This window comes from Salmo salar, chromosome 10 (genome assembly GCF_965601325.2).
Source record: "Salmo salar chromosome 10, fSalSal1, whole genome shotgun sequence".
NCBI lineage: Eukaryota > Metazoa > Chordata > Actinopteri > Salmoniformes > Salmonidae > Salmo > Salmo salar.
Genome location: NC_138300.1, coordinates 82,750,001 through 82,773,672, shown reverse-complemented (window position 1 = coordinate 82,773,672; position 23,672 = coordinate 82,750,001). Strand labels below are relative to the sequence as shown.

Here is a 23,672-nt window from a genome sequence, read left to right as displayed (position 1 = left end):
TTTCATCCCTACTGGTTATGATTAGTGCGGTGAACAGATAATCTGACATTAGATCTGTGGTTAGGGGGAACTACTACTGTACCTGGAGCCATGATGGATGTAGCTGGGAAGGGAGGGATTGGGGGAGGTCGGGGGAGGGGTGTGTGTTTTGACATCTGAGAGTTTCAGAATGTGGTAGTGCTGTTTGGTTGCAGTCTTTGTTGTATACAATGGTGTTGTTTTAGTTCACACCTGAGCTGGGGTGTTGGCTGGTATGCTGTTCTACATGGATGGGGGACAGGTGTTTGTCTGGACTGCAGTGCTTGGTTTGCTCTGTGCTTGTTTGTCATCCGGAGAGAAGAAGGGGTGGCAAGAGAAATAAAGGGAAGGAGACAGAGAGAGAGAGAGAAAGCGAAAGAGACAGAGAAGTGGAAAGGGAGATACAGTCGAGATCTGTCTGCCGTTAGTGCCGCGGGTAACCTCATGGTGATGTGCTGCTGGAGACTGACACACCTGCAGCCTCTGTGAATGGTTGTGTCAGACCCTTTGCTATGAGACTCGAAATTGAGCTCTGGTACATCCTGTTTCCATTGATCATTCTTGAGATGTTTCTACAACTTGATTCGAGTCCACCTGTGGTAAATTCAATTGATTGGACATGATTTGGAAAGGCACACACCTGTCTATAGAAGGAACAGTTGACAGTGCATGTCAGAGCAAAAATAAAGCTCCGAGACAGGATTGTGTTGAGGCACCGATCTGGGGAAAGGTACCAAAACATGTCTGCAGCATTGAACATAGTGGCCTCCATCATTCTTAAATGGAAGAAGTTTGGAACCACCAAGACTCTTCCTAGAGCTGGCCGCCCGGCCAAACTGAGAAATCGGGGGAGAATGGCCTGGTCAGGGAGGTGACCAAGAACCCAATGGTCACTCTGAAAGAGCTCTAGAGTTCCTCTTTGGAGGAAGGAACAGAAGGAACTCTTTGGAACAGAAGGACAACCATCTCTGCAGCACTCCACCAATCAGGCCTTTATGCTAGAGTGGCCAGACAGAAGCCACTCCTCAGTAAAAGGCACATGACAGCCCGCTTGGAGTTTGCCAAAATGGCAACTAAAGGACTATCAGACCTGAGAAACAATGTTCTCTGGTCTGATGAAACCAAGATTGAACTCTTTGGCCTGAATGCCAAGTGTCAAGTCTGGAAGAAACCTAGCACCATCCCTATGGTTAAGCATGGTGGTGGAAGCATCATGTTGTGGAGATGTTTTTCATCAGCAGGGACTGGGAGACTAGTCAGGATCGAGGGAAAGCTGAACGGAGCCAAGTACAGAGATTCTTGATGAAAACCTGCTCCAGAGTGCTCAGGACCTCAGACTGGGGTGAAGGTTCACCTTCCAACAGGACAACGAAGCACAAAGCCAAGACAACGCAGGAGTGGCTTCGGGACAAGTCTCTGAATGTCCTTGAGTGGCCCAGCCAGAGCCCGGACTTGAACCCGATCCAACATCTCTGGAGAGACCTGAAAATAGCTGTGCAGCGACGCTCCCCTCCAACCTGACAGAGTTTGAGAGGATCTGCAGAGAAGAATGGGAGAAACTCCCCAAATACAGGTGTGCCAAGCTTGTAGCGTCATACCCAAGAAGTTTCGAGGCTTTAATCGCTGCCAAAGGTGCATCAACAAAGTACTGAGTAAAGGGTCTGAATACTTATGTAAATGTGATATTCCAGTTTTTTTATTTGAATAAAATTGCTAAAATTTCTAAAAACCTAATTTTACATTTGTCATTATGGGGTATTGTGTGTAGATGAGGGGAAAAGTAAACATTTAATTGCCCCAGCGTCCGGGTTTGTCGGGGTAGGCCGTCATTGTAAATAAGAATTTGTTCTTAACTGACTTTCCTAGTTAAATAAAGGTTAAATAACAAATTAAACATTTTTTAGAATAAAGATGTAACGTAACAAAATGTGGAAAAAGTCAAGGGGTCTGAATACTTTCCGAATGCACTGTACCTCTCCGTGTGTCACGATATCGAGCAGTGGGACCTTGATTTTAACGAGTGTGTGTTTTGCAGCATGAGGGTGTAACCTCTGCCTCTGCATATATGTATATGAATGATGTTTACAACCATATGAATGAGACTGGTAGCTCTCTTTTCTACTGTGTGTCTATGCTATGAGATTGTGGTGTGTGTGTGTAATGTGTGGGCTTGTTTTCTTTGAGATGTGTGTGTGTGTGTGTGTGTGTGTGTGTGTGTGTGTGTGCGCGCCATGGTCCTCAGGTAAGATCGGATGACTCACTGTTTTTACTGTGATTACTGGAGCTGCCACTCTGAGACGGAGAGAGAACGGAGGAGGAGAGGTAGAAAGGGAGGAGGAGAATTAAGCGTTTGGATAGAGAGAAGGATGAGAAACAGAGGGAGATGGAGGAGAGGTAGAAAGGGAGGAGGAGAATTAAGCGTTTGGATAGAGAGAAGGATGAGAAACAGAGGGAGATGGAGGAGAGGTAGAAAGGGAGGAGGAGAATTAAGCGTTTGGATAGAGAGAAGGATGAGAAACAGAGGGAGATGGAGGAGAGGTAGAAAGGGAGGAGGAGAATTAAGCGTTTGGATAGAGAGAAGGATGAGAAACAGAGGGAGGAGAGATAGAAAGGCACCACACAAAGAGACCCCCAGTGAAGGACAGATCGGTGTCACCTCCTCCCACCTTCACTCGCAGGGTCTGTTTGAATGAACAGACAGTGAATTGATTTGATGGAACCGGGTCAACAAAAAAACACAGACCTAGGCCACATCCCATTGGTGCTAGCTCGCGAGCCTCCTTTCCCCAATCGCCACTGATCTGACACAAGTCGATAGCCAGTGAAGGTCAGACACAGAAACAGAGACAAAGGGCACGTCCCAAGAATCTCAAACAGCCTTCTTCCCTCCTCTCACGTCCCACTCAACCACTAATCTAAAAGTGAAAGGAGACAAGGAAAGGCTGCCGTAGTAGAGTATTGGACCACAGCCAGCCAGTCGAGAAAGCAGAGTCAGGCCAGCAGCAGTTACATCTGGAGCAGCCATGATCCCTCCCAGACAGACAGTCCATTCAATTTCCCCTTCATCTTCTGCGTGCAGTGTGACCCACATCACATCACTGCACCCAGGCTGGCTGCATCATAGATAACCGCCATAGCATAGCAGCTAATGAAGCGTGATATAGTGCTAGAGACTTGCCACGGCGCACGCCGGCCCCCATTAGCCAAGATGCCTTTCTTTCTCTCGCTCTCTGTGTCTGCAGCATGCCTCTCTTGGTTTCCCTCTCTTTCTCTTTGTGTCTGGCCAGTTGCCATCTCTCTGTTTCCATTCTCTTCATTTCTCTTGTGTTTCCATTTCCCTCTCTAGCTAGCTTTATGTCCCAATATCTTTCTCTATATTAAATTTCTCTCTCTTTTCTCTCGTTCTCTGTCCCGTTCTCTCTCTGTGTCAGAAGGGTCAGTGGCAGACCAGACATGGCCCAACTGGCCTCTGTCAGTGGAAACAGGAGTGACAGTTCTTGTCTGTCAGCTAGTGCCATTCTGTTTCCTCAACGGGCTTGGTGAATTAGAATTACAATTGGATTTTTAAATTGAATCAAACAGGGCCTTGAGCAGAATGAACAAGACACACCACACGACACCACCAATGCGTGGTCATGTGATTCCGTTGTAGTCACCTGATCTACAGGATGAGTCAGAATCCACCTGGTTCAGGTGTCACACGCAGGTCGCTAGGGTTCAAGGGAGTCCAGGGTTAAAGGTTATGGTTGAGGGATAGAAGGGTTCTTCCATAGCCAGTCTGTTTGTGCTATCATGCTATCAAGTTCATTTTAAGGGCTTTATTGGCATGGGACACATGTTAACATTGCCAAAGCAAGTGAAGTAGATAATAAACAAAAGTGAAATAAACAATAAAAATGTACTTCTTATCTCACTGACAGTATGAGGCTATAGGCCTAGGTCTTCCATACACTGAATAATCAACTGTTTAATCACCTATAGATGTTTTCTCAATGCCTTATGTTTCCATGTCATGGTCATATCATGAAGGATTACATCCACAAATATTGTAGAAGCCATAATGGTTGAAAATATATTTTGGCATCTGTCTTGAGTAACAGCAATTTACTATCATTATAGCGGTCTGCAATTGTGATCATCCAGACTTTTCCCTCTTCTTCTGCTGCACTTGAATAAAATGGCGTGTGTGTGCGTGTGTGTGCGTGTGTGTGCGTGTGTGTGTGTGTGTTTGTGTTTGTGTTTAGGTCTGATAGCACACTGTGTCCCTGTTTACTCAATATGTTTACATGTAGCATGCAACGGTTTCCTCTCGGACCAACCATTTACCCTCTCTCTCTCTCTCTCTCTCCCCCCGCTCATTCTCCACCTGTCCTTCTTTAGTTTCCCCGTGTTCTTTTCTCTCTGTCATCCGGTGTTTGTTTCCAACTGAGTGGGTTTCTGTTACTTCCAGTGGAACCTGATCTAGTCCAGTAACCCCAGTCAGACAGTCAGTCCTAATGACAGGCTGGTTTGGAGGAAGAGGACCGTCACGACTTGACTAGCTGACTCACTGACTGAAACCTGTATGTCTGGTCGTTACAGTATATGCAACTGCGGTGTCATTTTCAATATATACAGAAATATTATTATTAGGAGTATCACATCTAACGATCAGACAGAATATTACTGATAGGTATGGTTGGTAACATACTGTACTTTGTACCTCCAAGCTAACCTAGCATTGTAAATGAACTTTGCCGAGAAAGGGAAATGGAGGGGGAGAGGGACGGAACCATCCAGAGTGACTCAGGAAATGTCGATTTAGGAGGAGAGGAGGAATGTGGCACAATGATCGCCTTGGAACAGAGATGTCCTGATGGAGGGCTTAACAGAGCGATGGAGAGAGAGACAGATAGTGGAACAGAGAGAGATAGACAGATAGTGGACAGAGAGAGAGAGAGACAGATAGTTACCAAGCCCTGCAATTACCAAGCCTTGCAATGCCAAGAGCTGAGCAAAGAAAAGAGTCCCCTCATCCAGCTGGCCCTGGGGCTGAGTTCACAAACCTGTTCTACTAACACACTGAAGCTCTCAGGACCAGAACATCCAATCAATCAGAATAAACCAAATTACAACACAGTCAAAACAAAACTACATTGCTTATTGGGAAACATAAGCACAAAGCAAAATGCAGTGGTGTCTGGCCCTAAATCGACAGTACACCGCAGCTAACTATTTGACTATGGTTACTGATCAAAACCTTAGAAAAACCTTGACAAAGTACAGGCTCAGTGAGCACAGCATTGCCATTGAGAAGGGTAGACACAGGAAAACCTGGCTCCCTGTAGAGGAAAGGCTGTGCAACCACTGCACAACAGCAGAACCTGAGACAGAGCTGCATTCCTGACTAAATTAAAATAATATAAAACAATCAGAGAGTGTCATGTCCCCAAATTGGAAACCCTTATTTAAGGTTTCAAAGACCTCTCTGATGAGGATAGGCTACCCGTCCTGTTGGGAGAGGACCCAGAGAGCTGTGGGTTGGCAGACCAATCAACCTGTCCTCCATACTGTTATTGTTCAACCGTTGGTTATTGTTGTTACTGTTGTCCCATTGACAATTTTGATGATTATTATTTTAATATTGTAAATATCCAAAGTAAGCTTTGGCAAAGATAGCGAGAGAGAGATAGTGGAACAGAGAGAGAGAGAAAGAATAGACAGATAGTGGAGAGAGAGAGGGACATCATACGAGAGAGATGAAGAGAGATAGACAAAGATAGAGGGACACAGAGAGGGAGGGAGGGAGGGCCCTCTGAAGATTAGCAGTGTAGGGGTAAACTCTGGGTCACCAGAGGCTTAATATCTGCTAATATAGCTGCTGAATTAAAGCACTGGAATGGTAATGGTCTGTTTGTTTGTTTACATGGGCTTGCGGGTCTTTGTGTGTGTGTGTGTGTGTGTGTGTGTGTGTGTGTGTGTGTGTGTGTGTGTGTGTGTGTGTGTGTGTGTGTGTGTGTGTGTGTGTGTGTGTGTGTGTGTGTGTGTGTGTGTGTGTGTGTGTGTGTGTGTGTGTGTGTGTGTGTGTGTGTGTGTGTGTGTGTGTGTGTGGGGGGGGGGGGACCGTCCAAGGTGGCGTGGCTGTAAGTGCCCAGCATGACGGCCTACTATAAATCTCTTAGTTCCTGCTGCCCCCTGGCACACACACACATACTCCCCACCCTGCCACAGCCCCAGAGCCCCACAGGCTGGCCAGACACACACAGAGTAGATACAGAGCCCCTACATGGTGGAACAACTGGCCTAGACCTTTCATCTCTACTCCTACCCTTCAGTATTACTCATATCCATCTAAGATAGCCAGTTCATTTCATAGGTAATGCATGGGGGAAGACAGCGATGTTACCTTGCCTGGGTACCTGACTATTTCGGCAATCAACAAGGCAGTAGTTGATTGCTTATGCAAGACAAGTAAGTTGGCTGAAGCAGAAACGGCAATATGACCCTGCCTTAATGTCCTGTGTCTGTGTGGAGTGAGGACGTTATACCATCATGGCCACCTAATCATCCCCAGCTTCCAATTGACTCATTCATCCCTCCTCTCCCCTGTAACTATTCCCCTAGTCGTTGCTGTCAATGAGAATGTGTTCTCAGTCAACTTACCTGATAAAATAAGGGTAAAAAATAAATAATTTAAAAAAGGACGTTATTGTCCTTGGTAGTTTATGTGTGGACATCATCGCGTGTAGCGTGTGTTTGCATAATTTGTGTTTGTGTGGTGTGAATCTGAGTGTGGGTTTAGTTGTGTGTTGGTGGTGTGTCTCTGTCTGTGTGTGCCTCTGTGCGTGCATTCGCATGTGTGTGTGGCTACGTGAGGTCCAATGCATGGTAGGCAGGGCCATTAGCAGCTAGGTGAGAGAGCACCATGTGACTGGGCTTGGAATTCTGGGCCTGGCCCTCTCTGCTTGGCCAGCACAGTGTGTGTCACACACACATCGTCTTCTCCTCAGCTCGACCACATCTGAGAGGACTGCCCCGTCTGACGGTCCGTGTGTGTCCATCCATCCTTCTCTATGGATCGTAGTCCGTCTAGGCCCAAGTCTTGGGGCCTGGCTATGAGCGTGCTGAGGCTACGACACAGAGCCTTCAAGAACAGGTAGATGAAGAGGGAGGGAGGGACGAGATTAGATGATTGGTACGTCTCAGTCAGCCCTCTCTCCCACAATCTGAGTTTTCATCTAATATCCGGATATTCGAAATACATGTGTTGTTTTTAGTAAAAAAAACATTTTACTTACATTTTTAACATGAGCACTGCTTCGCGAGGGAGAGAGGCTGGCACTCTTACTGCTCCAGCTGTGGAGGGGGCGGTGTGTGTGAGATGGGAGCGAGCCGAGCAGACGGGGAGAGAGAGAGATGGAGTAATGTCAGCCAAGGCAGCTCGGCTACAGTCAAGACGAGCTAACTTGTAGCAGTCCCAATGTTATTTATCATCCCATATAACAGTGCCTGTATTAACTGGAGTAGCCTAGAGAAGCTAGCCAGCTATAGCTAGCTAGGCTAATTGAGGCCAAATGCTGCCCTTTCTCCCCAGCCCCATTCCAATAAATCAACAGCCTAGCTATTGCTTGCTCATTGTAGCCTACTCCTTCTCAGTTCGATAACTTTTAATTTTGTGACGCCTCCCAAGTGGCGCAGTGGTCTAAGGCCTAAGCTGCTTAAGAAAAAAAAAGAAGTTCATAAGATAATTTGTAAGTGCAATTCCTCAACAATTTCTTAAGATTTAATGATTTTCTTACAAACTCCTCAAATATCTTCTTATGTATCTTCTTAAGATGTTTGTTGCTAGGCAACCGATTTAGCTAGCTAGCTAGCTAGCAATGGCAATCATGTTTGCAAGTTTCCAACTGAGATTACTGTTCTAAAACATGTTCTTGGGTTTAAAATAATCCATACTGAAACTTTCAGAGGAAGTTTGTGAGTAAATTAAACATGTTCAATTGCTTTCATGAGTTTTTCTCTCACTGCCCTGAGATTAAGACAAAGGTTTAGCTATCTTGGAATTCAAGAACATTTCCAAGAACCTTATTTTCAAGTATCTAATTTCTTCTTAACTTTTTGCTTAAGGAGAAACATAAGAAATAGTGCAAGAGAATTTCCACTAACCTTTTTGAGGAATAGCAACTTTCCTTAACTTTCTTCTTAAGTCTATAGTTAAGGAAAACATGGCAGTTAAGAAGATTAAGAAGAAATGTCTTCTTAAGAAGGTTTTGTGAATCCGGCCCCAGGCTCTGTCGCAGCCGGCCAAGGAGACCAATGCGTCGTCCGGGTTAGGGGAGGGTTTGGCCGGCGTGTTGTCCTTGTTCTATCGCGCTCTAGCGACTCCTGTGGCGGGCCAGGCGCATGCACGCCGACACGGTCTGGCTACTGGGTTAAGCAGGCATTGTGTCAAGAAGCAGTGCGGCTTGGTTGGGTCGTGTTTCAGAGGACACATGGCTCTTGACCTTCGCCTCTCCCGACTCTGTATGGAGTTGCAGTGATGAGACAAGACTTGGGAGAGAAAGGGGTAAAACATATACTTTACATTTTGGGATTTTAGTCCATCTTGCATTGCATTATTGAAAGCTCACTCAACTTGCTACACAAGCTATCGGTTGGATACTGGTCTTTTTATGTGGCACATGTCATAAAAACAAAATTGAGAAGTTTGTTTTATTAAATTAATAATTTTAAATGTGTTTAATTGAAAAAGCCTTTTCAGTGTTAAAATATGTCAAAAAAGAAATCTCACTAAAATGAATACTCACACAAGTATTCAAATACTAACATCCGTTCGAATATTCAAATAACCTTGCATATCCCTAGAGGGTAGTGTAGGCATTGTGTGTGTGTGTGTGTGTGTGTGTGTGTGTGTGTGTGTGTGTGTGTGTGTGTGTGTGTGTGTGTGTGTGTGTGTGTGTGTGTGTGTGTGTGTGTGTGTGTGTGTGTGTGTGTGTGTGTGTGTGTGCTGTGTGTGTGTGTGTGTGTGTGTGTGTGTGCGTACGTACGTGCGTCCCACTGTGCGTGCCTGCACTTGTTTGTGGAGGATGCTGAGCAACCGTGTGACAATCCAAATGAAAAAACACATTCACAACGGGATAACAGCTAAACAACGTTGTATTTAGATATCAGGGGGTGATGTTGCCTCAACATTTTTACTATGACGTCCTGAAAACGTTCAGCCTAAAACCTCACGCAACACTTCAACAACATTCATCGGTCAGATGTTTACCTTTTGTACAACCATAATGCAGACTGTAAACACCTAGGGGAGGTCATTGTGTTGTGTATAGAATTCAGATGCATTAAGAGCAGCCCAGGTTGTGTTTCTATACAGTGTGTTTCTCTTTCAGAGCTAGCATGCAACAGTCTTCCTCCTCTTATCAGCTTGGGAGTAATTGACCTCCATAATGTTCATGGCTCCCTTTGACATCACTGGATGAATATGGATGTGAATACACTGTTTGAGTGGTTGAGTGATACAGTACTTAGTGGTATTCTGTAGCTAGATATATACTGTTTGAGTGGTTGAGTGATACAGTACTTAGTGGTATTCTGTAGCTAGATATATACTGTTTGAGTGGTTGAGTGATACAGTACTTAGTGGTATTCTGTAGCTAGATATGTACTGTTTGAGTGGTTGAAGGATACAGTACTTAGTGGTATTCTGTAGCTATATATGTACTGTTTGAGTGGTTGAAGGATACAGTACTTAGTGGTATTCTGTAGCTATATATGTACTGTTTGAGTGGTTGAGTGATACAGTACTTAGTGGTATTCTGTAGCTAGATATATACTGTTTGAGTGGTTGAGTGATACAGTACTTAGTGGTATTCTGTAGCTAGATATGTACTGTTTGAGTGGTTGAAGGATACAGTACTTAGTGGTATTCTGTAGCTATATATGTACTGTTTGAGTGGTTGAAGGATACAGTACTTAGTGGTATTCTGTAGCTATATATGTACTGTTTGAGTGGTTGAGTGATACAGTACTTAGTGGTATTCTGTAGCTAGATATGTACTGTTTGAGTGGTTGAGTGATACAGTACTTAGTGGTATTCTGTAGCTAGATATGTACTGTTTGAGTGGTTGAAGGATACAGTACTTAGTGGTATTCTGTAGCTATATATGTACTGTTTGAGTGGTTGAGTGATACAGTACTTAGTGGTATTCTGTAGCTAGATATATACTGTTTGGGGATGTGTCTTGATATGTGCAAGAATGCAGCTATTATACTGCAACTCTTCAGGGTTGTTTGTGGTCACATCACAGCCAAGGTGAATGGCGTGATGTTCAGCAATGCATACACACACGCACATGAACATGTAAGTACAAATTCACACACACAATCTCTGTAGTAAACATCACAGACACACAAAAGCATCTTGGCTCTTGTGTCAGTAGAGGAGACTGCACACCCAGCATAAACACAATGTGCCTCGCGGCCTCAAGGCTCGGTGTGTGTGATGTGTTTGCACGTTTGTTTGCGAGTGTGTATGTGGCAGTGTGTAGCTACCTGTGTCTGTGTGTGTGTGAGCTGTGGCATGGTCCAGTGACATTGGAACAGGCTGTGACGTCAGTGAGAAGTAGCACGCCAGCTAGCAAGCCATTTTTCACAATGCAAATGTTATTCAAAAGTCAAGCGCTTCTAGGGAGCAAAACTCCCATCCAGTAGTGGATGGGTGGCTGACTGTGCCGTGGAGTGACAGTGCCAGTGTGTATGGGGTCTTGTGTACATGCTTACTGGTGTGTTTCTGTATTAACGTGTGTGGGTAGCTGGGTGCCTTTGCATTTTATACAGTTTGCACGCTTTTTAGTCTGCTTTATATGGGTTTTGTGTGTGTTTGGGTGCATGTTTTTGTGTTTGCTTGCTTTCGTGGACGTTGTTGTGTGTAGTAGTGTGTAGTGCAGCATGTAGTACAGTATCCATTTGCTTCCCATGGGAAAATAGACTAACAGTCAAATCAGCATCTATTGACTGTTATAAACAGGGTGGTTCAAGCCCTGAATGCTGATTGGCTGACAGCCGTGGTATATCAGACCGTATACCATAGATATGATAAAACATTTATTTTTACTGCTCTAATTATGTTGGTAACCAGTTTATAATAGCAATAACGCACCTCGGGGGTTTGTGTTTTTTTTTTTGTCCGATATACCACACTGCTAAGGGCTGTGTCCAGGCATTGTGTCGTGCATAAGAACAGCCCTTAGCCGTGGTATATTGGCCATATACCAGACCTACTTCGGCCTTATTTCTTAATTATACAACGGCTAGGTTTAATCCTGAACGCTGATTGGTTAAAACTGCATTCCAGCCGGTGTCTATTCCACAAGTTACCACCGGCTAAATCTATGACGTTAAAATGCCTATTTACTCTGTTCCATCTCACTGCACAATCCACTGTCTCATCAGCCCAGCCAGGGAATTTATAATCTTGACCTCCGCTATAAAAAGCATCTAGACATTATCTCACATTTCTTTTTAGACTAACATTTAGTTTTCAACAGCTGAGATTTGTATAAACCTTGCTGTCTGTCTCCGACATTTGCAACATTGTTTCAATATTCAAATTCAATCTCCAGATGTCCCATAGTAATGAACGTGTCGGGAATCGGGACGAAACGGACAGGCAGGCAGCTTTTCACAGCCTGTTGAAATCATGAATCAGCATTATTTTTATGGATATATATACAAAGAACTACTAAAAGAAAACATATAAAACTAAATGAATTGCAGCTAGTTTGCAGTCTTTCCAGCTTCAGTTTGAATTGATTGTGGTAGCTGTGTTGTTGGCTAGCTCCTCTGAACAAGTGTCCTGACGAGAGAGCATATTTTCCATGCCAGGAGAAATTTTGCATCATTAGCTCATTGTTATGGATGTATCCAAATAAATGTCACTAGAAAACAGCTTAAACAAATGCAAATGTAGCTACTTTGCTGTTATTCTGGCTGCACTGTTTGATGTGACTGTAAGTTAGCCGTAGTTGGCTAGCTAGCAAGCAAGGGATAAGAACGTAGTCCCGTGTGGCTCAGTTGGTAGAGCATGGTGTTTGCAACGCCAGGGTTGTGGGTTCGATTCCCACGGGGGACCAGTACGGGGGAAAAAATGTATGAAATGTATGTATTCACTACTGTAAGTCGCTCTGGATAAGAGCGTCTGCTAAATGACTAAAATGTAAAACGTTGCCAGCCAATGGAACATTTAGAACGAATGACTGGGTCGCGTCCATAGATACAAAACAAAAAGACTGAACAACTGGGTCGCGTCTCTGGCAACCGAGCCAATAGAACGACTGGGCCGCGTCTCTGGCAACCGAGCCAATAGAACAAACGACCAGCCAGCTTGGGTAGCAACCCTAGATTTGTGTCGGGACTATATCTCGTGGAAGGATGAAGTAGTATTAATAATCACTACTCTGGACGGTTCTGACTTAGAATATGTGGACAACTATAAATACCTAGGTGTCTGGTTAGACTGTAAACTCTTCTTCCAGACTCACATTAAGCATCTTCAATCCAAAATGAAATCTAGAATCGGCTTCCTATTTCGCAACAAAGCGTCCTTCACTCATGCTGCCAAACATACCCCTGTAAAACTGACCATCCTACCGATCCTCGACTTCAGAGATGTCATTTACAAAATAGCTTCCCACACTCTACTCACTAAATTGGATACAGTCTATCACAGTTCCATCCGTTTTGTCACCAAAGCCCCATATACTACCCACCATTGCGACCTGTACGCTCTCGTTGGCTGGCCCTCGCTTCATACTCGTCGCCAAACCCACTGGCTCCAGGTCATCTACAAGTCTCTGCTAGGTAAAGCCCCACCTTATCTCAGCTCACTGGTCACCATAGCAGCACCCACCCGTAGCGTGTACTCCAGCGGGTATATCTCACTGGTCACCCCCAAAGCTAATTTCTCCTTTGGCCGCCTTTTCTTCCAGTTCTCTGCTGCCAATGACTGGAACGAACTGCAAAAATCACTGAAGCTGGAGACTCATATCTCCCTCACTAGCTTTAAGCACCAGCTGTCAGAGCAGCTCACAGATCACTGCACCTGTACATAACCCATCTGTAAATAGCCCATCCAACTACCTCATCCCCATACTGTATTTATTTATTTATTTATCTTGCTCCTTTGCACCCCAGCATCTCTACTTGCACATTCATCTTCTGCACATCAATCACGCCAGTGTTTAATTGGTATATTGTAATTACTTTGCCACCATGGCCTATTTATTGCCTTGCCTCCCATATTTGACCTCATTTGCACACACTGAATATAGAGTTTTTTTCTACTGTATTATTGACTGTATGTTTGTTTATTCCATGTGTAACTCTGTGTTGTTGTATGTGTCGAACTGCTTTGATTTATTCTTAGCCAGGTCGCAGTTGTAAATGAGAACTTGTTCTCAACTAGCCTACCTGGTTAAATAAAGGTGAAATAAAAAATAAATTAATAAATTAATCAAAATAATGTTTTTAATGAAAATATGCCAATTATTATTTGAATATGTTGGTAACCCGTTGTATAAAAGTGATAATGCCCTTGAAGCCGGTGAAAACCTGCAGCACGGTTACTGACCAAGACCAGACGGACCGCATACACTATACCGGTTTTGAAGTCTCTGCACTGGCTGCCTGGGAGTTTTAGAATTCAATTGAAGATTCCTTCTATTGGTTTTTAAAACAATCCACAATTGTACATCCACTACATGTCAGACATGCTTTTTAGTTATGTTCCCAGTAGGTCCCTCAGGTCCTCTGGCACTGGCCTTTTAACTATCCCAAAGCCTAGGACCAAGAGGCATGGAGAGGCAGCCTTTAGTTATTATGCCCCTAGCTTCTGGAATAGCCTGCCAGAAAACCTGAGGGGGGCCAAAACTGTGGACATATTTAAAAGAGATCTTAAAACATCTTTTTATCTTTGATTTTCCTTAGGGTTTTTTTTCTTTCAGTTTTTATTGTTATTCTTTTGTTTTGTTTTGTTTATCCTCATGTTTGTTGTGTAGTAAATATTTGTTTTTATTTTCATAGTTTTTTTATTCTTTTTTTTCCTTCATCAGCGTCTGAAATGTTCTATATAAATAAAGCTTTATTTGATTTGATGATACCCTCTGTAGCGCCTTGCGGTCCGATGCCAAGCAGTTGCCATACCAAGTGCAGCCAGTCAAGATGCTCTCAATGGTGCAGCTGAATAACTTTTTGAGGATCTGAGGGCCCATGCCAAATCTTTTCAGCCTCCTGAGCGGGAAGAGGCGTTGTCGTGCCCTCTTCACGACTGTGTTGTAGTGTTTGGACCATTATAGATCCTTAGTGATGTGGACACTGAGGAATGTGAATGTGGATGGGGGTGTGCTCGGCCCTCCGTTTCCTGTAGTCTACGATCAGCTCCTTTGTCTTGCTGACGTTGAGGTAGAGGTCGTTGTCCTGGCACCACACTGCCAGGTCTCTGACCTCCTCCCTATAGGCTGTCTCATCGTTGTCGGTGATCAGGCCTACCACCGTTGTGTCGTCTGCAATCTTAATGATGGTGTTGGAGTCATGCAGTCGTGGGTGAAGAGGGAGTACAGAAGGGGACAGAGCACACACACCTGAGAGGCTCCCGTGTTTAGGGTCAGCATGGCAGACGTGTTGTTACCTACCCTCACCACCTGGGGCCGGCCCGTCTCGTCAGGAAGTCCTGGATCCAGTTGAGGGAGGTGTTCAGTCCCAGGGTCCTTAGCTTATTGATGAGCTTGGAGGGCACTATGGTGTGGAACGCTGAGCTGTAGTCAATGAACAGCATTCTGACATAGGTTTTCCTCTTGTCCAGATGGGAAAGGGCAGTGTGGAGTGCGATAGAGATTACGTCCTCTGTGGATCTATTGGGATGGTATGCGAATTGGAGTGGGTCCAGGGTGTCTGGGATGATGTTGTTGATGTGAGCCATGACCAGCCTTTCAAAGCATTTCATGGCTACAGATGTGAGATGTTACCTTGGCATTCTTGGGCACAGGGATTATGGTGGTCTGCTTGAAACATGTAAGTATTACAGTCTGGGTCAATTGCCAGCTGGTCAGCGCATTCTCTGAGTATGCGTCTTGGTAATCTGTCTGGCCCTGCGTCCTTGTGTTTAAAGATCTTGCTCACGTTGGCTTCGAAGAGCGTGATCACACAGTTGTCCGGAACAGCTGGTGCTCTCATGCATGGTTCAGTGTTGAATTAAACAGAGGTTACTGTAATAGCGAGGTTGGTGTGTTTAGTTGGTTAGTGGAACCGCAGTATAATGATTTTGCGCAGTATATGTTACAGCGCATATGCCGGGCTGAATTTTTCTTAATATATTGTACACATAGAGAACCAAAATGGTGAGCTAGGTGTGTGGACAGTAATGTATTGCACTACAGAGCTGTAATTGCCAATATACGGTAATGTTTTATACAGATACCTGTAGACTCAGATCCATAATCGTGTGGTAGGTGAGTGGTAATGCACAGATTCATCATGGCGGGTATGGATAGTGTGGGGGCAGTGCTGCGTGACGTCAGGCAGGCTGTAGACTGAAATAGCAGTGAGATCTCACTTCCCTGTCATGTGCAGAGCAGCAGACATACCGGAGGAGAGGAGCAAATGAGTCAGCTTGCCTGACCTGCAGCTGGAAGAGACTGATATGGAGGGAGAGAGAGAGAGAGGGGGATGATGAATCAGTGAAAGAGAGAGTGGTAGCCTATTACCAGGGGGATGAGATGGTGTTTTGGTTCTGACTGAGAAAGGCTGGTGCTCACTGTTTAGTCATTGAAGCCTCGCTGAGTGGACAGTCGAGTTGCTAAGTAATGGCTGTTGCCTAGGTGATAATGCACCTCATTTATCAATGACTCACCGCAATGACAGCCAGCTGAATTAAAAAAAGTCTTCATTCAGCTACAGTAGCCTATGTCTGTCTTACTTAATAGTACTCAGTTTTTCTCAATTTATCACTGAGGTGACAGCAACATTCCATAACTGATCCATCACTAAGTTGACTGACAGGCATCAAACCCATAGAGATCCTATAATTGACGGAATAATAGGATCGGTGTTACCGATAGAATCCATATTCCTTATTTCTATGGTATTCCCTACTAGATGACAACAGTGTGTTCAGTAACCACTAGGTCTATGTTTCCCAGGTGAAGTGGTTTAACCCCTAGGTGACCTCTGCCTAGAGGTACCAGGATGTTCAGAGTCAGACATGATGAAAGCAGGCCTAATCAATAGGTTACCTAGATGACAGTGGAGTTCCATCGCTATTAAATGTGTTTCCTTGGTGACAGTCATGCTCAGTATTCAGTATGTTACTTTGGTGTTAAGTTATCAATATGTGAGGATGTTTTTTAAGGATAGATGTTACTGAGTGAACAGGGGTATACTGTGGTTGGTGTATCTGAAATGAACTCAATGTTAAGAAGGTGTTCATAATGTTTGGTATACTCAGTGTATTTGGAAGGAACTCATGGTGTATACAGTATAACCATATGTCCATAGAACTGCATCGGTTTTCAAAGACACAGAATTAGGGATTTGGAGCTGACAGACAAAGACGGCAGCTTCTTCGCTTTTCTCGTGTCTTTCTCCCCAATTTAGCAGGGAAATGAATGATTAACCATGTTGAATCATTTTCCTGAATTAGAACAGAGGCCTTGGGGATAGGAGGGGTATCACTGTGCTCTGTTCTGAAACACTGTGAAGTGATTTACCTAAACTACCGGTACATTCGTCTACCTTTGTTTCATTTATCTTCCCTAGGATACTGTGTTCTCTCTCTCTCTCTCTTTTTTGTCTTTTCTACTCTCTCCAACCTCCATGTCGCTCACCTACTATTCCTTTCACAATTTTATTTTTTATTTAACCCTCATTTTAAAAGCTAAGTCGACTGAGAACACATTCTCATTTGCAGCAACGACCTGGGGAATAGTTACAGGGGAGAGGAGGGGGGATGAATGAGCCAATTGGAAGCTGGGGATGATTAGGCGGCCATGATGGTATGAGGGCCAGATTGGGAATTTCATATAAGTGAACATACTATATTTTCTCTAAAGATCAAAACACGTTTTTACATGTGAATTTATGAGACGGTTACCTCCCCATAATCAAGACATGCTTTGATAGGGATGGGCTTTGGAAATGCACTGCAGGGACTCTAAATGCCTTTGCAGGGTGGGACAGTGGAAGTGTGTGTGTGTGGGTGTGTGTGTTTTCGTGGAGAGTTAGAGAGAACAGGCTCTTCAGTACTGTGTGTTTGTCTTTATTCGTGGTGAGCCGTTCGCGAACGATTCATGATTTTTGAACAACACGTTTGTTTGACCTGCTGACTGGCCGCAATGAATTCCACAGCAGGATTTAGACACGCTCATCAGGCGCAGTGGCTCCGGAGACGTGCTCTGATCACAAAAATAGATCATGAGCATAGAGAAGAAAAAAGACATGTTTAGAACTGATAATTGATTGAATGATGCAAGAATGAATGCAATGAATTGATTATTCAACATTATCGGTGGACACCTTTTGTAGAACCAAAACAAATGCACGCCTCTGCTAAATACTTGAGAGCTAATCGTTTGGGGGGCAGCTGCAGTTCGCAAACGATATTGTGCTCATCTCCCTTCGCGGCAGTCAAGCAGAGAGCATTCCGCCAATAGTCGCTCACAATCTAGTTCGGTTGCGGCCGTAATTAGGCTAGACCTCGTTTCAAAGCTAGCAATAAATCATCTGATTTGTATCCCTAGCCATCACAAATGTACATTGTTTGAAGTACACTTTTATAAGTCTCAGTAACAAATGGCAATGACAATAAGCCCCTTATGGTGAACGAGCTGTAGAGTCATAATCCTTTATAGTTTTCAGTTCATAGTTCGCCGGTAGGGGTTGGTGCATGCTCTGGGCGTTACTGAATCCAATTAACAAAAGGAGCCGAAAGATAAGTTGTTTTGACTGAACGAGTTGAAAAGATCTGAGTCTGTAAAAAGAGTCGAACTTCCCATCACTAGCTTTTATGATGAGTGAGTTGAGCTCTGGGCATGTCCACACACACAAAAAGGTGTTTCAGGGTGGAAAATGGTTCCCACTCTAATTTACCATGTCTGAGAGAGAGTCCTGTCTGGACCCGCTCAACACACACACACACACACACACACAGGACATTCCACAGAGCAGCGGGCAGGTCTCTTGCACCCACGCTACCCTGAGGTGGGACAGTGCTTACACACACATCTCTGTTCCCATGTACAGTGCATTCAGAAAGTATTCAGACCCCTTGACTTTTCCACATTTTGTTACGTTACAGCCATATTCTAAAATGTATTAAATTATTTTTTCCCCCTCTTCCCTGTGGCTCAGTTGGTAGAGCATGGTTTTTGCAACGCCAGCATGGTGTGTGCAACACCAGGGTTGTGGGTTCGATTCCCACGGGGGGCCAGTACAAAACAAATGCATGAAATGAAATGTATGCATTCACTACTGTAAGTCGCTCTGGATAAGAGTGTCTGCTAAATGACTAAAAATGTAAAAAATCAATCCACACACGATACCTCATCATGACAAAGCAAAAACAGGTTTAGAAATGTTTTGCAAATGTAAAGAAAAAAAACTGATATCACATTTACATAAGTATTCAGACCCTTTACTCAGTACTTTGTTGAAGCCCCTTTGGCAGCGATTACAGCCTCGAGTCTTCTTGGGTATGACACTACAAGCTTGGCACATCTGTATTTGGGGAGTTTCTCCCATTCTTCTCTGCAGATCCTCTCAAGCTCTGTCAGGTTGGATGGGGGGGCATCGCTGCACAGCTATTTTCAGGTCTCTCCAGAGATGTTGGATCGGGTTCAAGTCCGGGCTCTGGCTGGGCCACTCAAGGACATTCAGAGACTTGTCCCGAAGCCACTCCTGCATTGTCTTGGCTATGTGCTTAGGGTCGGACAACGACCGAAGGTGAACCTTCACCCCAGTCTGAGGTCCTGAATGCTCTGGAGCAGGTTTTTATCAAGAATCTCTCTGTACTTTGCTCCGTTCATCTTTCCCCAGATCCTAACTAGTCTCCCAGTCCCTCTAGGAAGTGTCTTGGTAGTTCCAATACTGGCCACTGTGTTCTTGGGGACCTTCAATGCTGTAGACATGTTTTGGTACCCTTCCCCAGATCAGTGCCTCGACACAATCCTGTCTAGGAGCTCTACGGACAATTCCTTCGACCTCATGGCTTGGTTTTTGCTCTGACATGCACTGTCAACTGTGGGATCTTATATAGACAGGTGTGCCTTTCCAAATCATGTCCAATCAATTGAATTTACCACGAGTGGACTCCAATCAAGTTGTAGGAACATCTCAAGGATGATCAATGGAAACAGGATGCACCTGAGCTCAATTTCAAATATTATAGCAAAAGGTCTGAATACTTACGTAAATATAATATTTCAGGTTTTTCTTTTTAATACATTTACAAAAATTACTAAAAACCTGTTTTTGCTTTTTCATTATGTGTGTAGATGTATGATGGGGATTTAATAAATATAATATATATATATATATATTAGAATAAGGCTGTAAAGTAACAATGTGGAAAAAGGGAAGGGGTCTGAATACTTTTGAATGCACTGTATGTACACACTATACACACTCCCTTAGTAACCTGCAACCTCAATACCGCTCTCTCACCCTGTGGGTTCTTGTGCTGTAGTTACTCTGCTTATACCAATGTGACAGTCAAGCATCTAGAAAACCAACAGCCACAAACAAACCGTTAATCCTGAGGAGAAAGTAGCTAGTCGTATTCTCCTGCTGCTGTGTCAGCTGGCTACGAACTGGTCTGGCGTGTCTGCGATGAGGACAATGGCAGCCAGTGATTAGCTTTGTTCGCTGCCGAGGCGGCGTCCCAAAAGGCACTCTATTCCCTACATAGTGCACTACTGTAGATGGGCCCTGGTCAAAGGTGCTATTGGGACACAGCCTAAGGTTTAGTTGTTATTGGTAATCTGGGGATTTCCATGCACTCAGAAACACTCTGGTTCCGTTGTTGCTGTTATGTGCATGGTGACAGTGGTGCAGGGTGTGATAAACACACACCCACACGCGCGTGAGCTAGGATATGACGTGTTCCCTGCAGCCTCTGGCATGTATATTTTCAATATGACTAAACACACACACACACACACATATATACACACACATGTTCATGTGCTAGTACACACATGCACGTCCACAGACACTGGAGTGGGCTGATTTCTGCTGTAGTGGGCTCAGAGTTATTGTGGCTAAGTGTGTGTGTATGGCAGGCTCAAGCATAAAAGCGCTAAGCCTTTGGAAGTGATCTATGATACAGTACGTGACTGGTTTGGTTAAGGAGCATCTTGCTGCAAGGGCACACAGATCTAAGCACGGAGTGTGTGTGTGTGCGTGTGCGTGTGTGTGTGTACGTGCATAGCCTGTGTGTGTGTCTCTCTGTCTCTGTGCGTGCATGTGTGTGTGTCTCTCTGTCTCTGTGCGTGCATGTGTGTGTGTCTCTCTGTCTCTGTGCGTGCATGTGTGTGCGCAAGTATAGAGGAATCTCAATGCTAAGTGTTTGTGTTGTCCTTCTCAGTCGTCTGTGCTTCTTTAGACGTCAGAGGAGCCTTGCGTTGTCCTGGCTGCCACGTTAACACTTCAAGGCCTGGATTCTCCCTGCTCCACAGTTTCTATGGCAACGCACCGACCGCGAGGCTCCATCATGTGCCTGTGAACGGGATTTGTCTGTGTGTGTGTGTGTGCGTGTGCGTGCGTGCGCGCGTTTGTTTCTTACTCAAGCATTTGATTGTATTTCCAATATTTTCTGCTGAATCTATTAGCCAGGCACTGACACAGTTCACACTATTTATTTAGCATTAATAACTCACACCCATACAGCTATTACTGAGGACGCCGCCGAAATGGCAACGTTCAGAGATAGTAAAACAACATCTTGTGCTTCTGACTCATCTGAGTCAGATATTGAACAATGCTTTTTATGTTAATGTTAAGTCATCTTATCATGTACTCTTATGTTTCTGGAGGCGTCCTCATTGATGCTCTGGAACTGATAGCCGGACGCTAAACATATAGGAGCTAATACTGAATAGTATATTGAATAGAAAGCAGCACATCCACTCAGCACATCCACGCACTGTCTTATTGATGAGATACTATGCCCTTGAAAATACAGCATACTTTTTTTTAAGGGCATTAGTTCTAGTTCCAGTCCTTTCAGATCTGAGACCACCAAGGGGCTAGGGGAAGGGCTAGGGGCTAGGGGAAGGGATAGGTGAAGAGATAGGGTCTAGGGGAAGGTCTAGGGGAAGGGCTAGGGGCTAGGGGAAGGGCTAGGGCTAGGGGCTAGGGGAAGGGCTAGGGGCTAGGGGAAGGGCTAGGGGCTAGGGGAAGGGCTAGGGGCTAGGGGAAGGGCTAGGGTGAAGGGATAGGGTCTAGGGGAAGGGCTAGGGGCTAGGGGAAGGGATAGGGGCTAGGGGAAGGGCTAGGGAGAGGGCTAGGGTCTAGGGGAAGGTCTAGGGTCTAGGGGAAGGTCTAGGGGCTAGGGGAAGGGCTAGGGGCTAGGGGAAGGGCTAGGGGCTAGGGGAAGGGCTAGGGGTAAGGGATCTAGGGGCTAGGGGAAGGGCTAGGGGTCTAGGGGAAGGGTACTAGGGGCTAGGGGAAGGGCTAGGGGAAGGGATAGGTGAAGAGATAGGGTCTAGGGGAAGGGCTAGGGGCTAGGGGAAGGGATAGGGTCTAGGGGAAGGGATAGGGGCTAGGGGAAGGGATAGGGTCTAGGGGAAGGGATAGGGTCTAGGGGAAGGGATAGGGTCTAGGGGAAGGGATAGGGTCTAGGGGAAGGGATAGGGTCTAGGGATAGGGTCTAGGGCTAGGGGAAGGGATAGGGGGAAGGGCTAGGGTCTAGGGGAAGGGCTAGGGGGCTAGGGGAAGGGATAGGGTCTAGGGGAAGGGATAGGGACTAGGGGAAGGGATAGGGTCTAGGGGAAGGGATAGGGTCTAGGGGAAGGGATAGGGTCTAGGGGAAGGGATAGGGTCTAGGGATAGGGTCTAGGGATAGGGGCTAGGGGAAGGGATAGGGGCTAGGGGAAGGGATAGGGTCTAGGGATAGGGTCTAGGGGAAGGGATAGGGTCTAGGGATAGGGTCTAGGGGAAGGGATAGGGGCTAGGGGAAGGGATAGGGTCTAGGGGAAGGGGATAGGGTCTAGGGGAAGGGATAGGGTCTAGGGGAAGGGATAGGGGCTAGGGGAAGGGATAGGGGCTAGGGATAGGGTCTAGGGATAGGGTCTAGGGGAAGGGATAGGGTCTAGGGGAAGGGATAGGGTCTAGGGGAAGGGATAGGGTCTAGGGGAAGGGTTAGGGTCTAGGGGAAGGGATAGGGGCTAGGGATAGGGTCTAGGGGAAGGGATAGGGTCTAGGGGAAGGGATAGGGTCTAGGGATAGGGTCTAGGGATAGGGTCTAGGGGAAGGGATAGGGTCTAGGGGAAGGGATAGGGTCTAGGGGAAGGGATAGGGTCTAGGGGAAGGGATAGGGTCTAGGGGAAGGGATAGGGTCTAGGGATAGGGTCTAGGGGAAGGGATAGGGTCTAGGGGATAGGGTTAGGGTCTAGGGGATAGGGTTAGGGTCTAGGGGAAGGGATAGGGTCTAGGGATAGGGTTAGGGTCTAGGGGAAGGGATAGGGACTAGGGGAAGGGATAGGGTCTAGGGGAAGGGATAGGGTCTAGGGTTAGGGTCTAGGGGAAGGGATAGGGACTAGGGGAAGGGATAGGGTCTAGGGGAAGGGTTAGGGTCTAGGGGAAGGGATAGGGTCTAGGGATAGGGTCTAGGGAAGGGCTAGGGGGAAGGGATAGGGGAAGGGATAGGGGCTAGGGGAAGGGCTAGGGTCTAGGGGAAGGGTAGGGTCTAGGGGAAGGGTAGGGTCTAGGGGAAGGGATAGGGTCTAGGATAGGGTCTAGGGGAAGGGATAGGGTCTAGGGGAAGGGATAGGGTCTAGGGATAGGGTCTAGGGGAAGGGATAGGGTCTAGGGGAAGGGATAGGGTCTAGGGGAAGGGATAGGGTCTAGGGGAAGGGATAAGGGCTAGGGGATAGGGTCTAGGGGAAGGGATAGGGTCTAGGGGAAGGGATAGGGTCTAGGGGAAGGGATAGGGTCTAGGGGAAGGGATAGGGTCTAGGGGATAGGGTCTAGGGGAAGGGATAGGGTCTAGGGGAAGGGATAGGGTCTAGGGGAAGGGATAGGGTCTAGGGGAAGGGATAGGGTCTAGGGGAAGGGATAGGGTCTAGGGGAAGGGATAGGGTCTAGGGGAAGGGATAGGGTCTAGGGGAAGGGATAGGGTCTAGGGGAAGGGCTAGGGTCTAGGGGAAGGGATAGGGTCTAGGGGAAGGGTCTAGGGGAAGGGATAGGGTCTAGGGGAAGGGATCTAGGGGAAGGGATAGGGTCTAGGGGAAGGGCTAGGGTCTAGGGGAAGGGATAGGGTCTAGGGGAAGGGATAGGGTCTAGGGGAAGGGATAGGGGCTAGGGGAAGGGCTAGGGTCTAGGGGAAGGGATAGGGTCTAGGGGAAGGGATAGGGTCTAGGGGAAGGGTCTAGGGGAAGGGATAGGGTCTAGGGGAAGGGATAGGG

The 23,672-nt window shown here is 45.9% G+C and overlaps 1 long non-coding RNA gene across 1 annotated transcript in view; it reads left to right on the top strand.

Annotated features, from left to right (window-relative positions):
- The window catches only part of LOC145858611 (uncharacterized), a 50,832-nt gene that overhangs the window by 26,802 nt on the left and 358 nt on the right, over positions 1 to 23,672 (top strand). The gene's annotated exons all lie outside the window — the stretch shown is intronic.